Below are 19,251 nucleotides of genomic sequence, written 5' to 3' on the forward strand. Positions count from 1 at the left end.
TCAATTGCAGTAAATTAAACCAAAGTATAGTGTGAAGAGATACATTTCATTGCAGTGACCTTGCATATGTGTGTAAGGTTATCACAGCTTATAAAGCATCAATTATAACATTAGTGATAATATTCTGTGACCTATGTGAGGAATGTAACTTTCACTGTATTCATATCACTGACTAATGTTTAATGAGAGTTCAGCTTCTTACTTGCTAGGAGATTTTTAAATTCTACCTTACTGTTTATACAAAGCCTAAAGAAAGTGTTGAGCAAATCTGTCCCATTTATCTTTGAAGACAAATTGAAATTGCTGTATATTTTCTTGCAAATAGCATTGACATCAATGGGTGTTTTTTCCTTGCATATTTTTTTGTGAAAAAATACATTATAGTAAATTGAAGGGTTTTTTTCCACAAAATGCATTGGGTACCATTTTTGCAATAAATTCAATGAGTATTCTTTTCCGCTAATTTTTTTCTTCCATGTTTTTTTTTAAGGCAGACATTTTTGTGGTGGATTTTTGCTCCAATCCATGCTTGGCCCAAATTTTGCTCATCACTACCTGAAGATAACGATGCATTTCATTCTGTATGCAGAATATGTGGCAAAAAATGTAATTTATTGTATGAAACTGGAAAGTGAACAGCTGACTATGCCAAAATACAATGCCAAAATACAAATGGTTTTACAGAATCTCTGGTAGCACTATTTGACAAGTGCATGTGCTCAATTACAAGTGCATGTGCAGTATTTAATCTGCAATTGTGGATGCGGAATGTGTTTTGGGATGAGTTTTACCTACAATTTAGCATTTATACCCATAATTCCAGCTTAATTGCAGCTAATATGAGCCTGAGACAATTGTGTCCAGAATGTCAAACTGTGCAGAACTTAGAAGCAAATTGAAAAAAAATTGGAGACATTTTGGAGTCAGGATTTAATCATTATCAACACTTAGGGGCCCGTTTACTTAGCTCGAGTGAAGGAATAGAGGAAAAAAAACTTAGAATTTTGAATGTTTTTTTTAGCTACTTCGACCATCGAATGGGCTACCTCGATCTTTGACTACGACTTCGAATCGAGCGTTTCGAACTAAAAATTGTTTGACTATTCGATAGTCGAAGTACTGTCTCTTTAAGAAAACTTTGACCCCCTAGTTCGCCAACCAAAAAGCTACCGAAGTCAAAGTTAGCCTATGGGGATGGTATCCATTTGTTTAGTAATCTTTTCGAAGTCGAAGGATTTAACTTCGACCTTAAGTAAATTTGCCCCTTGATGTCATAATCTACACGTTATTTTTTATATATAAGGATGCTGTGTTTATTGATGCAACCCTGGTGGCAATAGCTGCAGGGCTTATCAGCAGCAATAGGCAAAAACATGCACAATTTCGAACTATGCAGAAGTGCAAGGAACAACTTTGGACTAAATGACCATGCCCATTTTTACACAAATGCAACTGCATATTTACTGGTTATTTTCTGATTTGATTCTTTGTTCTTTTGCTCAGAGTTAAATTAAATACCATTTCAATTGTTCCATGCCTCTATTTAGGATCAATCACTGCCCATTAAATTAAACAAAAATGACACAAGGAATTTATATAACATTACCAAATATAGCTCTTTATGTGGATACAGAAATCCTTATTTATCAGTGATGTCGTAATGACATGAAATGGCCCAATTCTGTTCTGCTATTCTGAACTTGTAAAAAACATAAAGCATGAGGATGCTATGGTTACTGGTTGCTAAGCAGTGAAAGGAATTTTAGGTGAGCGTTGTGACTTGATTATTATTGAGCAAAGTATATACCAAATATATAACAGAATGATAAACTATTCATGGAGCATTACAGGAAATAATGACACATTTGGGGGTTGAGAAGATGTATTGGTATGCCAGGAGGTTAATGGGGAATGGCAGGGTTCCACACTTAAATGAGAACTAAAGCTTAAAAGGAGAACAAAACCCTAAAAAAAGAATATGGCTAAAAATGCCATATTTTATATATTTTATGTATTTTACCAGCCTAAAGTTTCAACTTCTCAACAACAGCAATGATCCAGGTCTTCAAATTTGTCACAGGGAGTCACCATCTTGGAAAGTGTCTATGACATTTGCATGCTCAGTGTCAGGGGGCCTATCGGCTCCCAGAGGGATAGGTCTGGACCGAGGAGGAAGCCCAAAAAGGGTTAAAGTCCGAGTATGCAGTACAAATAGGAATCAGGCACAATCGTTAGTAAAAGTTCAGGCAAGAGTTCAAACAGGCAGGCAGATACGGATCAGAGTCAGGATTGAAGCAGGGATCAAAATCAGGAATCAGACGGACAATAATACACCCAGGTACTCAGGATTGAAGGCCTATAATTGGGCAGGGTTTCTATTTTATTTTATTATAAAATCCCGGCACCAGTGATGACGTCATCATGCAGCAACGCATCACCCATGTGTTCAGCATGGGCGCCGCCATCTTGGATTTTCATTGCGATCAACAGGAGGGTAAGCAGTGCCGTTGGGTGCTTCCGGCAGTCCTGACAGTACCCTTTCCCCCACAGGGGGCCACTGGACCAAGTCTTGGCTTCTGGGGAAACTATTTGTAGAATAATTTCACCAAGCGAGGGGCATGGACATCAGAGTGCTTTTCCCTTGAACATTCTTCGGGACCGATGCCCTTCCAACTGATCAGGAATTGTAGCAGTCCTCTGGAGAATCTTGAGTCTAGGATTTTCCACTTCATATTCTTGTTGGCCATCCACGAAGAAAGCTGAAGGGGGAGACTGATCAGCAGAGAAGCGATTGGAAATTGTTGGTTTTACCAGGGAGACATTAAACACATTGGGAATTTGCATCTCAGGAGGAAGCTGAAGTCTAACAGCCACAGGATTGACCATCTCCACAATGGAGAATAGACCAATAAATGTTGGACCCAACTTGGGTGAAGACACTCTTAAGCGAATGTTCCTAGTGGATAACCATACCTTGTCACCAATCTTGTATGGGGGAGAGGATCTGTGTCTTTGAAGAAGTCTTATGCACAAGAGCACTCTTTTCCAAACGTGATTTGGTAGCAGCCCAAATAGCAGACAAAACAAAGTCTTGTGGAAAGGCTTGAGGATGCTGTCCATACACAGTCATAAATGGAGACCTTCCAGTGGAAGTGTGGCAAGCATTATTATGAGCGAATTCCTCCCACAGGAGGAGATCAGACCAATCATACTGGCAAAGGGAAACATGATTCCTCAAGAATTGCTCCAAGGCTTGATTCACCCACTCCGATGCCCCATTGGTTTGGGGATGATAGGCAGAGGAGAACTGAAGAGTGATACCTAAGTCTTTACATAAGGAGCGCCAGAACTTAACTGTGAATTGAGATCCGCTGTCAGAGACTATCTCAGCTGGGAAGCCATGCAACCAGAAAATAAATTGGATGAAGAGCTGGGATAGTTCCACTGCTGAAGGAAGTTTCCGCAATGGGATGAAATGTGCCATCTTGTTGAAGCGGTCAATACCTACCCAGATCATAGTGTTCCCTCTTGAGGGTGGAAGCTCTACAATGAAGTCCATTGCTAAATGAGTCCATAGACGAGAGGGGATGGGTAGAGGTTGTAATAACCCGCTAGGGCGAGTATGGCTAGCTTTGGAAGTGGCACAAATAGTACAGGCAGCAACAAAGTCTTTGACATCTTTACGGATAGTCGGCCACCAGACTAGGCATCGTAATAGCTCAAGAGTCTTTTCAGGCATTGTAATAGCTCAAGAGTCTTTTCAGGACCAGGATGTCCAGCTTGCCTGGAACAATGATGATGGGCAGGCGAAGCTCAGAGGGTACAAACTCCATTCCAATGGGGGTATCGGTGGAAGCGGAAGACTGGCCAGCCGAGATTTGTTCAGCAAATTGAGGAAACAGAGATGCAATAATTTTGGCAGGAGGAATAATTGGTTCTTGCCTTTCAGGAAGATGATCCACCGGAGTGAAGCTTCAGGATAGAGCATCAGCTTTCCGATTCTTGGAGCCAGGGCAATAAGTCAAAATTAAGTTGAAGCGAGAAAAGAAGAGAGCCCACCTTGCCTGTCGGTGATTCAACTTCTTGAGAGATTGTATGAACTCTAAGTTTTTATGGTCAGTATAGATAGTGACCGGAATCGAAGATCCTTCATGAAGGTGACACCACTCCTCGAGAGCAAGCTTTACTGTCAAGAGTTCACGATTCCCAACTTTGTAATTCTGCTCCGCTGGAGAGAATTTTCTGGAGAAGTTAGCACAAGGATGTAGTTTCCCATCAGCAGGATGTCTTTGGGACGGGATAGTGCCAGCTCCAACTTCAGAAGCATCCACTTCAATGGAAAAGGTTAACACCGGGATCTGGATGTCGGAGGACAGAGGCAGAGGTGAAAGCATCCTTCAGGGACTGAAATGCTTCTACAGCTGAAGGCGGCCATGAGTTGGGTTTACCCCCTTTTCGGATGAGGGCAAGGAGAGGCGCAATGCGAGAGGAGAACCCCTTGATGAACTGTCAGTAGTCATTTGCAAACCCGATGATTCATTGTATTGCCTTGGTGGTCAAAGGAATGGGCCAATCCTGAATTGCTGACACTTTGGCAGGATCCATCTCGAAACCCTCTGGAGAAATGATATAGCCAAGGAAAGAAATCTTGGCCACTTCGAAGACGCACTTCTCAATCTTGACAAAGAGGGAGTTCTTCCTCAAATGAGAGAGTACCTCCTTCACCTGGAAGCAATGACTTTCCAAGTCCTTGGGGAAGATTAAGATGTCATCGAGGTACACAACTTTGAATCTCCCAGATCCCGGAAGATGTAGTTCATAAACTCTTGGAAGACGGTGGGGGCATTGCAGAGGCCAAAGGGCATCACAAGGTATTCATAGTGCCCATTCTGAGTATTGAATGTCGTCTTCCATTCATCCCCTTCATGAATACGGATTAAGTTGTATGCCCTGCGTAGATCCAACTTAGTGAAGATCTTTGCCCCTTTCAGTTAGTCAAATAGTTCTGCGATCAGAGGCAAAGGGTATTGATTCTTAAATGTAATCTTGATAAGACCACAGGGATACTGACCACCGTCCTTTTTCTCCACAAAGAGAGGTAGAAGGACCAATAAATCCCCGCTGGAGATTCTCCTGGATATAGTCTTTCATGGCGGAGGTGTCTGCAGGTGAGAGGGGATAGGTGTGACCCCTGGGAGGCATGACTTCAGGAAGGAGATCAACGGGACAGTCGTAGTGACGATGAGGAGGGAGGAACTCTGCAGACTTTTTACAGAAGACGTCGGAGAATTCCTTGTGCAGGAAGGCAGGGCTTTCAGATCTGTAGAAGAGATAGTCATCCGGTGGAGGGGATTAGCGGGAAGACAATGTTCTTGACAGAATGGACTCCAACGAGAGATCTGCCCTGAAGACCAATCAATGGAGGGGTTATGTAGACGAAGCCAGGGTAGACCCAAGACGACAGGAACAGAAGGGCAGGAAATAATCAGGAACGATATTTTTTCTTTATGTAAAGTCCCAACCTGCACAGGTAATTCCTCTGTCGTCATGGAAATAATCTCGGATGTCAATGGTCTGTCGTCAATTGCCATAACTGGTAGGGGAGTAGTCAATGGATACAGGGGAACATCCATATATTTGGCAAAGAGAGTGTCCATGAAATTCCCGGCAGCCCCTGAATCAATGAAGGCAGAGCCAACAATAGTCTTAGTAGCCAGACAAATCTGTTAATGCAGAAGAAACCTGTGAGAGTTCTCTTGAGACTTTGGAGTAGTGCCACCAACATATGTTTTCCCAGCTTTACCTTGAAGAAGAGGACCCTTTGACTTCACAGGACAGGAGTTGGCAAAATGAGACTGACCACCACAATACAGACATAGTCCTGCCAAACGCTGTTGGAGCTTCTCCTGCTCAGAGAGACGTGCCCTTCTGATCTGCATGGGTTCCTCTGGAGGAATAACAGAAGACTGCTGGGGAGACGGAGGCAACAGGGGTCTTTGGAAGCGGGGAGCCAACGTAGGTTGGAATCTCTTGATACGGCCCTTATCTGCTTGATGTTCTCTTTGCTGAGTGTTCACCTTGACAGCCAAAGCAATAAGGTCGTCTACCATTGTAGGAAATTCACGGGAGACCAGGTCATCTTTAAGGCGGCTAGAGAGATAGAGAGCCCATTGTAGAAGGCAGCATGATAGGCTTTGTTGTTCCAACCAGTCTCTGCAGCAAGTGTACAGAATTCAATAGCATATTCAGCAACGCTGCGACTCCCCTGGCGAATCTGGAACAGCCGTGAAGAAGCCGTTGCAACCCGACCGGGAGCATCAAAACAGTCCAGAACTCCTGGAGGAAAGCCTTGGCATCATCAATTAAAGGAGACTCATTTATGTGACATATATATTTAGTATTTGTGCCTTGGTCCCAAAGCTCAGTTACTGACAGAAGCACAGAGCACTGCTAAAGGCTGTGGTTCTCTTGGGCTGGTACAGAAGCCCAAACCATAACATGTACATTACATAACTACATAACAGCCTACTTCTTTAGTTAAGCTTTTGTTCACCTTTAACTTAACTTGGACTTCTATACCAGCCCACGGTAAACATAAAAAATCTGTGCCTCCAAAAATGGCCCTGTAGCTCCCCAGCTTGTTTTCTGTACATGCTCTGTGCTGCTGTGGTTCAGTATATATTGTAAAATATGGCATTTTTTCGCCATTTTCATTTTTAGGATTTAGCTCTCCTTTAAATGTAAATGGGACTGCAAGCCAGAGGATGTGCTGGTGGACATAGCTGGAAAGGTTCCATCTAAGCCTCTGGTCTTGCATTTTGTATATACATTAATTAACAAGGCCCCACATTTTGTATATATAACAATTATATGGACCATATATTGATATTTCCATATCATTATGGCAGGACGCACAATGCAAAAAAAAAGAGGTAACAAGTGCACAGGGGTATGTTGATTTGATGGCTGCTGTTTTTCCACCAGAAGCAAGCATCAGGAGTCAAACCCTTGTGTCCCATTAGCCCTAAAACTCTTTCCCTGAAATGTTCCTTTGTTCTCTGTCTTTTTGTTATCTTGATCTCCTTTTCTCTCTTCCCTTTTTCCTCTGGTTTTTACTTTGGTTAAGGCTAGTGATGGGCGAATTTGTCCCGTTTCGCCAAAAAATTTGCGAATTTTGTGAAATGCAAATTTTTAACCCAAATTAAATAACAAAATTGGAGAAGAGGACTTAACCTCCAAGACTGCATCAATGGATCAAAAGAGTCATATCCAGATAATTTAAAAAGGCAATATTTATTCACAACCATGCCCTAGATGTCAATTAAAAACAAATATAAAAACAAAGTGCAGCATATGGGAGGAGGGATCCCTCTATTTTAAATCATTTGACCCCACCACCCGCTTTATGTAAAGCGGGTTAGAAGAACCAATGATGTATATGGTGATAACAGCTATGAAACAGACTCCTGGGTCTGTGAAACAATTACTTATAGGTGATTAGGCACACCTCTATGCCAATAGTTATGACCAATAATTACTTGTCACACAGCCAATAAAGTAACATGCAACACAGTAAGCAATCTTAGATGTAGCAAAGTGTGGAACATGGGCGCTGCCCAAATTAATAGTCTTGCAGAGTTTTTTTGTTATTTAATTTAGTCTTTTTGTGGACACTTTGTATCTGCATCAATGGTCACTATTGTAATTATCTATGGTCCGGTTTGCTTATTTCAAAAGTGAGGGTAAATTTTTAACCCAGCATCAATTTTGACGTCCGCGTCACTTTGATGCCTGAATTAAAGTCAAAGGGCGTCCGAATAATTTTGACGCTTGACAATTTATATGCGCGCCACAATTCTGACATGCATCCAAATTGGACGCTGCAAATTTTCAGCGCAGTTTTTCGAATTTATTCGCAAAAATTGTCATGCATTACAATTGTTCCTCGAATAAAAATTGCTGTGCCTCAAAATTATCTGGACGCCCATTGACTTTTGCATTTGGACAAAATAGTGGATCATATAAAAATTGTTGTTCGCGTCAAAATTTGTTGTGCATCAAAATTATTCTGATGCCCATTGACTTCAATGCGTTTCACAAATTTTCCGGATTCACTAATCACTAGTAACAATATTTAATGACAAACTTTAAACATGAGAAAGTAAAACTTGTGTTGCAAAGGCTACAATCTCACTTCTTGCATGATTTTATCCTTATTCAGTTTTTGAAGATAAACTTTAGTTGATGTTTCCCGTCTTCTGTGCCTGTCAAATGACTTCTCTAATGCTCAACTTCATAATCTATAAATTGAGGAATTAGTTTAACCTCATTGCTGGCTGAATTGCTCAAATATGAGTTGTAAAGTAACTTATGAAATGCACAATTTAAGAGGATTAGAAGAATGTTTTTACATAAATAAGATTAAAATGCAGGCTCCTTCATGTATTCTCAATGAAGAAAACAGTTTCTGAGAAACACTTTAAGCCACAAGAATTTGTGGAAACCTATTTTTAAAAGAAAACACAGCAAGTCAGTTTCTTTTATTAAGCGATATTTCTTATTTAAAGGAATATATTTTTATGCCAACTCATTTTTTCTGGTTTATGCGTAAGGACTTTTTCTTTGCTTTTTAGAAGCATGCAAATTCCACTTTAATATGAAGATTTTTGACATCTGCACTTAGTACCCTAGGCACAGCATGAAACACAAAGACCTGCCCAAAAAGGTAAAATTTCACTCATTGGTTCTTCCATTTGTGTTTAGGGGGTAGTTAAATGGTCCTTGGGGTCATGTAAAAGGGAAAACACAAGATTTAAGGACATTATTTGCCAACCATGTACAGTATATAGTATGAATTTGTACCAGAAAGAAAGGAACTGCAAAGAAGAGCTAACGAGGTCACACAGCCTTGTTAATAAATATAATTAGATTGTGTGGTTTTTTTTTTTTGATTAGTGCAAATAAATTCATTCAAAATAAATTCATTGTGTCCACACTTTGATGTGTTGTCATTATTATATCTTTTGATAAACAATTAAGAGTTAATAAAGAGCAATAGTGTAAGGGGTGCTAATTACGTAAGCAACAGTTTGCATTCCACTAGTCTGTAGAAGAAGGAATCACTCAATAAAACATAACATTTAATAGTTCATTTAAAATCAAAAGAGGGAATTAATGAAATATAAAAACACTTAAAAATATGATGTATCCCAATCTGGTATCACAGTTGTAAGGATTGCAGTATATCTGAGTAATGAAAATACTGGTCTCACCTAAATTATTATGTCAGCCTATATGCCCTCTAATAGTAGTATGAGTTGGGGTGGGGAGCAGGAGGGTGTCTATAGTAAAATAAATTAGGTAGCTCCCATTTGTATGGCATTGTTCGTCAAACTAAAAAGACGCTCGTCAAAAAAATTTCGCCACATGACAAATTTTTTTTGACACCCATACACTTTAATGGGCATCGGAGACAATGCGCCGGCAGCAAATTTTTTGTGAAACGAAACGGTCAAAACGTGTCAAATTCGCATATCCCTAAAACCAACACCTTGTATGCTGGACCTTGAAGTATCACACAAGTGTTAATTCCAAAATGGTGTGCAAGGAGAGTAAACTGACACTTTGTCCTCTCAGAGGCACCTAAGTAGGTATGGCCTATTCCCTATGTCTTGTGTTAAAGCAAAACCAAAAGTTTGGATGTGAACACAATAAGTTAAATAACCAAAGGTAGTGCATACAAATGGAGGACAGACCCAGTGTACTGTATCTTGCAGTATTATACAGACATATATGTTTCCAATACGGTGTGTATTCCCTATAGCTAGTGCAAATGCAACACTGAAAATTGGAAACGGGCAAAGCCCAAAATTAAGTCTGTGCGAGTGCTGGTAACAACATCACAGGTCTGTCCAGAAGGAAACTGCTCCCACCATTCAGCCCACCCTCCAGACTGCCTCCTCCCCACCCTTAGAATGCTCGATAGAGCAAACGCCTGACGTACGTTTCGCCTGTATAGGCTTTCTCAAAGGCAAAATGACGCCCAAGTCTTGCAATATTTACATCCTCTCGGTTGCGCACATTGGTTGTCAGTAGTCATGTGATCATTAGTTAATTCTACGGTTTCTTCAGGGTCCTAGTGCAGAATTCTTCTGTAGTTTAAATGGTAAGGAATGAGCAATAACTGAAATTCCACTGTGCATCCACTGGATCAGAGTATCATGCACGAAAAAGCAATAGTATTCCCAATCCAAAATTATACATTTATTTGTGTGTTTATTTTATAATGTCTTGTAGTACCAGAAAAGTTAATCAAAGCATAATACTAAACTGGTTGATGTGTTATTATGTATTTAGCATATAGAGAGGTGTGTTAATTCATACAGATGGGGGGGGATAACTTGTCAAATTCTAGCAGATTATATCTAAGAAGATATTGTATTATGATTTTTGATATGATTTTAGATCAAATATCATTGACCAAGTGTGTAGTGACAGGCTTTCATTCAATCCACAAGGGATCAAGGTGTTAAGTTTATATATCCATCTGCACTCATTAGATAATAGTTTCCGATCCAAATGACCCTTTCTGATGCCCAAAGATACTTTTTCTAAGACAGTCACTTCTATTCCCTCCAATTTTCCATTATGATGTAAATAGAAGTGTTTTCCAAGTGGGCTTGCTTTTTTATTTGTATTGGTTTCCATTTCTGTCCTGTTCAGGTTTTGTGTCACAGTATACCGTATATACTCGAGTATAAGCCGAGTTTTTCAGCCCCCAAAATATGCTGAAAGACTCTACCTCGGCTTATACTCGGGTCAAGCGCAAAAACGGTCGCCGGCGCCTAAGAATAGTCGCCGGCTCCTAAGAATAGTCACCGGCGCCTAAAAATAGTCTCCAAGAATAGTCGCCGGCATCCAAAAACGTGACGCCAGCACCTCCAATGGGAGCAGAAACCCTCAATTTTTTGATTGAAACTTACCAGAAGCTGCTGCATTTCTCACCCTAGGCTTATACTCGAGTCAATAAGCTTTCCCAGTTTTTAGAGGTAAAATTAGGTACCTCGGTTTATACTCAGGACGGCTTATACTTGAGTATATACGGTAGGTGGATTTTATACTTGACAGATGTTCCAAAATTCGTTTCTTCAGAGCACTCTTGGTTTTGCCTATGTAGCGTAGTTTGCAAGGACATGTGATCATATAGATCACCCCTGCTGTGTTGCAATTGCTCCAATGTCTAAGATCTCATACTTTTCCATACCTATCTATAATTTTTTTAGTGTTTACAACAAAGGGACAGATGTTACATGTTCCACAGGGAAAAGTACCCTGATTATGGTCCCTTGTTTGTAACTTGTTTTTACTGTTACAGAAATGACTGCGTACCAGTTTGTCTTGTAAATTAGAGGCTCGTCTCGAAGTGATCTGTGGAAACTCTTTAATATGGTTGGAAAGCCCTGTATCAGTATGTAAAATTGGCCAGTGTTTTTTTTACAATTGTTTTAATAGCATTCCACTGGTTACAATATGTAGTAATAAATCTTATAGTTTCAGGATTGATCTACTTCATTATGGAACATAAAGTTTGTGATCTGGGTGTTTTGAAGGCCCTTTTTTTTCCTTCTCTAATAGTTTTGTTACTGTAACCACGCTTTTTAAGTCTGTCTGCTAGTTCCTGAGTTATTTTCTTAAAGTTGGTGTCATCTGAACAGTTTCTCCTAATCCTCAGGAATTCCCCTATTGGGATGGCCTTCTTTACATATGCATGGTGGCTGGAATGTAATGTGGAGTTGGTTGCTGTTTTCTTTCTGTATATATCTGTTTGTAAGAAGCCATTTTTATCCTTAATTATAGTAATGTCCAAAAAGTAAATTTGGTGCAGATCAGCTACAAAGGTTAATTTGAGATTCAATTTATTGTCATTCAAAAAAGTGATAAACTGCTGTAGAAATTCATGTCATTCATCCCATATGATAAACAGATCTTCAATATAGCGTATCCATTGATTGATGTTACAGGTCCATTGGTCTGTCTTTTCTGAGAAAACATAATACTGTTCCCACCATCCAAAAAATAAATTGGCATAGGTGGGCGCAAAGGGGGCTCCCATGGTGGTCCCCTGTGTTTGTAAGTAGTATCTGTCATTGAAGACAAAATAATTGTGTGTAAGGCAGAAATGTAATAAGTCTGAAAGAAAGGTTCTGAAGTCTATGCCAAAATCGCTTTTCACTCGAGAAAAGCATTAACTGCTTTGATACCTATTTTGTGGTCAATACATGTATATAGCGATGTAACATTGCAAGTTGCCAGTATAGTTTCTTTGCCTACTCTGATGTATTTTAGTTTACGCAGGACATCTCCTGTGTCTTTGACATAGGAGGGCAGTGATAAATGAAGGGACGTAATTTCGTATAGATGAATTGGCTGGCAACTTCATATAAGTTGCCATTTCCGGATATAATTGGTCGCCCTGGAGGAGTATCTTTGTTTTTATGTATTTTTGGCAGCATGTAGAAAGTTGGTACCCTCGGGTTCAAATTAGTTAGTGCTTTGTTCTCCTGTGGCGATAGCACTCCAGAATCTTTAGCATCTTTTAATAATTTGTGGTATTTTTTGCTAAATAAATCTGTATGCTCGTAATGAAGTTTCTCATAGCAGATATTGTCACTCAGTTGTTTTAAGGCCTCAGCCATATACATGGTTTTTGGCCATATATTTTGGCCATATATTTCCCCCTTTGTCAGCGGCCTTTATAACAACATCATCCCATTTACTGATTTGGTTGATGGCACATTTCTCTGCATGAGATAAATTATTATCAATACCTTTATCGGGTAAAAGGCTGAAGTCTTTTTTTATTACCAATTCCCCAAATATTTGTACTGCAGGACATATTTGGCCAGTGGGGGTAAAGGTGCTTTGTGCTTTAAACTGTCTCTGGGGTACATTGTCCTCATTAAGTAAGGAGCATAGATCTTGTAGGGCACAATCAAAAATCATGTCTTCTTCATTGAGTATTTGTTGTGCAGTATGGGTCAAATGGGTTGTTCCATCTTGTTGATTGTGATATGGGATTGAATTCATTGGTTCTAGAATTATTACTGGAGGAGAAATGTTTCTTAAGCAGTAATTTTCTGCAAAATAGAAATAAGTCTTTGTATAGTGTAAATTTATCGACATTAGAACTCGTGAAAAAGACAGACCTTTTTGAAGAACCTCCTTTTATGTGTCTGTCAATACACTTAAATTAATAATGCTCAGTTCTTCTGATGTCTCTTGTATTTCCAATGATCCCTCCCTCTGTTTCTCTCCCACATATTCTGTCTGGGATAACCCCATCTGTCTCTGTTTCTTAACCTTCTTATATCCCCTTCTGGTCCGCTTGTGTATCCTAGGCCTAAAAAAATGTTTGTATTAGAAGTAGAATCATTGGTGGATTGGGAATCAATTGGATGGTCAGAATTAGCCTTGATGTTTTCATTCATTTCTACATCAGATGTATCTGTGCCCGTTAGATCATGTTCAGAATACGATCGATTGTGTGTGAATCTTTCACTTTTCTTTCCCCATCTATAAATGTTACTTGTTTTAAAACCATTTACATCTCTCATAAATTTCTGTCTGTTCTTGGCAATCATTTCCTGTTCTAATTTATCCAAGTGTTCATCCATCTTGTGGATGAAAGAGGTATATTTTAGACAATCTTTATACTCTTGTAACAGGACTTCTTTATTTTTAATTTTTTCTGTGAGCTCATTGACTATTGTGTCCTCATATTCTCTGAGTAATTTTATCAGTTCAAAGAACATTTAGATGAGATAATGTATCCTCCCATCTTTGTTTGAAAGTGGGTGCATTGGTAATGAAGGCTGGGAATAATTTGACTCTTAGGCCCCTGGGGATGATCTGATCCTCCAGATATTTCATATAGGTGGATTTATTCCACCAAGCCTTTAGTAATACAACATTATCTCCCCAATATTCAATCAACAATGTCATTAGTGTCTGATCAGATTGTAATTGGGAATCAGTTTTATCCCGAGAAAAGGTTTCTAACATTTTATATAGTATATTTTAGGTGAAGGCTTAAAGTACCTTCAACCTAGAATCTACTTTAAATTGCTCTTCCTGGAATAGCTTCAGTATTGGTGCAAAGCCGGGGTATGTGATCACTCCCAAGAGCCAATTGTCCTATAAATTACCACCTGCAATATAAATTGCATCATACATTTTCATAGTGGTAACAGTATTACTTCTGGCATGCCAATGAGTGGTGTCAAATCACAAATCATTTGTGGCAATGGATTCATGAGAATCCTGTAATTACCATCAGGCAGATGCTTCCAATGCTTCCAATAATTTAAGAATTCCATGTTCATGGTAATCATCAGAGTAGGCTGAATGCATGTTGGTGCTTGCGCAAGTTGCAAGGGGCATACATAGATGAAAATACATTTGTGAATAGTATGAATGTTGGGTCAACTTTGAATCCATTCTATCGCTATGTGCATGCATTCCCAAATAGGTCCTTACATTTTATTATTGAATTACCATTAAAGGGGCCATTCAGTTTTTTGTGTAAATATACTGTCTGACAGTGGCAATTAAAAGCACTGGGAGAGGCTTTTATGAATACCATGCAACTTCACTAAGTATCTCCACTGCTTCCTTAATCCCAACTCTCACACAAAGTTGGTCAGTGCTGCAAAATATCTAAAAGAGAAGGAAGTGCACATAAGGCAATATTGTTTTGAGTTGTCTGATAAGGGCAATCCAGCCACAATAGGATTAAAATGTGTTCAGAAAAAAAGGTTAATTGGATCCACCCAAGGTGCACACACGAATCAGGCTTCCCTTTTGGGTATGTACTTACAAACAGTCAATGTTCAGCTTCCATTTCATATTTGTTGTGTTCCACAGTTCATTCATTACTCAATACATGAAGTGGAGATAAAAGAGAAAAGAAAATTATAATTCTTGTTTAATATATATTTTAAAAACAAACACAGAACACCAATTACCTACTCACAAATAGTTCAGCATGAAAAGCACATCACCTTCTAAGGTAAAGGTCCGGATTTAGCTTTTAGGGCTCTGACGAGCGGTTGAAGCTGCGCTCCCCTGCGTTACTTTTTTCTGCGTTCAGCTGCAGGGGAGCGCAGGAGTAGACGCATTTAGCTTTTGTCAATGGGGCTGTACTCACACAAGCACATGTAATTGCCGAATGCAGGAAAAATGCAGCATGTTGCGTCTCAACCTGCGTTCGGCGCCCCATTGAAAAAAGCTAAATGTGTCTATTCCTGCGCTCCCCTGCGGCTGAACGCATAAAAACGGAATGCAGGGGAGCGCAGCTTCAGCCGCTTGTCAGTAAGAGCCCTAAGCCAGACCTTTATAATGTAATGTGATGTGCTTTTGATGCTGAATTGTTTGTAAATAGTAATAATTGGCGTAATAATTGGCGTTCTGTGGTTATTGTGGCTAGATTGCCCTTATCCGACAACACAAAACAGTATTGCCCTTTTTGTGCTTACTTTTCTTTTCTCTTTTACCATCTGACAGTGTTTTTAAATTAGAACATTTTGAAATTTGCTTTCATTATTTAACAACAAAGTTACTGACAAAATTATGAAAAAATGATAGATGCTGGAGACAGGAAAAGTAAATATTATGATTTTGCAGTTTGCGAAAAATCCATTTGTAGAGGGGTGTACAAGCAATCCAGATAATAACAAATGTAACAACTGACAATTGTATAGAAACGGGAAGTGATCAAGAAGAATGCACATTCTCTTACAAGAGACTTTTGACTGAGGACATTGATTCCAAGGGTATGGAAAGATAAGAAGACACTCTCAATTAAGGAATGGATTAGAGCAACAGATGAAATTAAAATAATGGGAAAAAACAAACCTCCATCAAACATATTCAACAGGATACATTTTTTAAAGGTGTGGCTGCCATCATTGACATAGTGGCAATACATTTAATGAATAATAATAGATATGATATAACTGAAAGGTTTTACATAAGCCTTGTGAGTATTAAACTTCCGATGTCAATTCTATGACAATTATATTCTTCCAACTTTCCATAAGAAAGGAAAAAGCAAAAGAAGAAAAAAGGAAACATAGAAGAAAAACAAAAGGAACTTTTTTTTCTCTGAGCCCTATAATTCAAGGTACACACTGATGCTCCTTAGGGGGCCCAACATTTTTTTTAACATGGAGCCACATACTTGAAAGGGAGTAGGTTAGCCACACAACCATGAATAAAAGGTCCTGTGAATGCAAAAATATGAGCTATTTGGTAGCCCAGTGTAAATTTGTGTTTTTATGCCTTCAACTCTGACCTCTATGGCTTTCTAAATGGATAAGTGCCTGAATTGTGTGCTTGAATGTGTAACTATGTTAGTCTTGCTTATGTTAAGGTATGGAGGGGTGTGTTTATGGATGTTGTGTTTTCATTTGGAGAAGTCAACTTGTAACAAGCCAACATGTTAGGATTTAACAGTTGGGTATAGCTTGACTGAAGCAGATATACTGGGTAGTAGGGTATAGGTATAATTCCATTAACAGTTTGCTGTAGTTACCATGTTCCCTCAAGTCTGTGCACAAATTTTGAGGCCACAGTTTTGTGTGATAAGGCACAATTTTGCATTTATTGTAAACTGAGCACACAGTTTTTTAAAATGTGCACACAAGCACATTGCAGAGAAGGAACTAGAGGGAACATTGGTAGTAAAATCCAAAATAGACAGCAGCACTCCCATATCCCAGTAAAACCGCCTTTATTTCAGAATTACATCTGGCACAGCGTATGTAATTCAGGTAACGCCTGAAGGATGTGAAGGTGAACACATTAATTGGCGTGCACCCCTTAATGTAAGTTACGATAAATTTAAATGCTGGATGATTTTCTATAGGAACATTGGTAGTAACCAGACAGGGACTTAAGTACCACTGAAAAAAAACAATTCTTAAATGACAGAAAAAAGTCATGCCTCTGGTGGCTACATTACTGGCATCCAATCTTAACAAGGTTGAAGAGGGAAACTGTACAGAAAGAGGAAGCATAGAATGCTATGAGCTTCAATAATCACCAGTGATGAAACAAAGTATTTAATCACAGGATTACTGTATCACACAGCCTAAACTTTAAATCTGGAAAGGCAAAAGATGTGACTTCAGATGTACTGTAAGAGACTGAAGTTTAATGTAAGAGAAGAAGTAATCACTTTTCATGGCCTCTTCATACTATTGTTATTTCTCTGTACTAATCACAACTTCACAACAGAAAATAACGGATCTCAGTGGATCATTAAGTCTATGGCTAAAACTTATGAGTAGCACAAAAGTCTTTTGAAACAGATTGGGAAGTGACTTGGTCATCTTGCCACAGGGAAAAAGACTTTAACAAAATAAACAGGTGTATAAACAGATGTACGGTATAACCTTTACATTAGGGGCCTGCCAGTGTTTCATTGAATATGCAATTAGCTTCAAGGCAAGTAAAAAGCCAATGGCAGCACATATATATGTTAGCTATTGTGCTTTCTAAATTGAAACTACACTCAGAAATACTAAAGAAGGTATAGAAAATTCCATATCTGTAGCATGTTTGTCTGTCTATCTATCTATCTATCTATAAACAATATTGCAAATATATATTTTATCTATTTTATATTATATCTATAAACATGTTTTTTTACTATGGTACTTGTCCATTCCAAATTGATTTTGAATTCTTTTTATTTTCTTTAAATAATTCTGTTGGGCTGTATAATGAAAGCACTGATGTGATTTGTACTGTATATTAAAGACTATTAGAAAGTACATCTGTATAGTATGTTTGCATCTTTAATGCAATACTACTTGATAATGGCCCTTTCCCCCCACTCTCCATTTAAGGTGATTTAAACCTAAGAAATGAGTTGGTGTGAACATGCTCAGATTGGTCCTCTGAGCATTTTGGCAATAATATACAAGTGCTTCCTGACTGGTTTAGTTGAGATAGTTCTTTATTTAGTTTTCAATACAAGAAATTGTGAACATTGAACTCAAAGAATGTGCATAAACCTCTAAAATTAAATCTTTACAGTTTCACATTTCAAGAGTAAAGGGTGGGTGGACAAAGAGTGTTAGTAGAGGAGAAACAAATGTTTTTGAAGAACCAGAGCTATCTATGAACTGAATATGAATTCACATATTAATCTAACCACTGGGTTGCTGACTATCAGTTGAGTCAAAAGCCTAATATTAGAAGTCTAAAAATAAAAATATCTCCACCATCTGAAAACGAAAATATCTGTAAATTTCAAAAATGTGTAGAAAAGAACCCTGAGTAATTTACAAAAAATAGCTTTTGGATTTAAGATGTAAAAGAATCCTTCAGTGCCATTCCTACCTGATCTTTGCCAGTGTAGCTCCATTTTCTTTATTTTTGTATCTGAAGTTGGAGACTTGCAACATACTGTAGTTTTATATCACGGGCAGTATGTACTACCTTCTAACGTTTGATTGACAGTTTTGAACTGTACTGCTCAGTTGTTTCTTTTGCATTATATTTTTAATAAGTATGTAATCACATAAGCTTTGTCTTCAGCTGGAGGGCTTTGTCACATGTAATGAATCTGCAGATCATCCATAGCTTTAATATCATAGCAAGAGTCTAACGGAAACCTATAGATGCTTGGTGATGTTTTGTCAGCCTGACACAAAAGCAGGAGGATGGTAAGAATGGAGTCAGAACAGAACAGTGGGGAGTGCTGGACCCTTGTGTTGTGGCCCAGGTGCATGCTTTTTGACCCTGATAAGAGCAAATTGTCATGGGTTTCAAGAATGTCTTATGGCACACTGTAGTTAATCATAACGTAAAGGACACAGTCAGGCACACATATTTCCAAAAGCTTTCAATAAGGACTAATGTGAGATATTTCTTCTATAATCTATAGACATAATGGCACTGAGAAATATTACAAGATGGTGTGAGGCCATTTACAAAAGGTCATTAATTATTACTGAACTGGAATGATTGTGACTGCATAGTTATAAAATGCTTACCCTTTCAGATCTAATCATTTATTTTCCCACTGGAATGCTGGAAATGGTGTGGAAAATTTTCAGCCTGCTCCTCAAGGAAAATTTGCATCTAGGATTAACAATATGAATTTTAGCACTTCCACTGAACCCTAACACCTCATAGAACAAGATTTTGAGCTTGACTGCTAGACACATTGCTCTTACTTGACAG

General features: G+C 38.7%; 1 pseudogene; it reads right to left on the reverse strand.

Moving 5' to 3' along the window:
* Positions 1 to 5,726: 5,726 nt before the first annotated feature.
* The window catches only part of LOC121397626, a 39,627-nt pseudogene continuing 26,102 nt past the window's right edge, over positions 5,727 to 19,251 (reverse strand).

This window comes from Xenopus laevis, chromosome 8S, assembly GCF_017654675.1.
Source record: "Xenopus laevis strain J_2021 chromosome 8S, Xenopus_laevis_v10.1, whole genome shotgun sequence".
NCBI classification, from domain to species: domain Eukaryota; kingdom Metazoa; phylum Chordata; class Amphibia; order Anura; family Pipidae; genus Xenopus; species Xenopus laevis.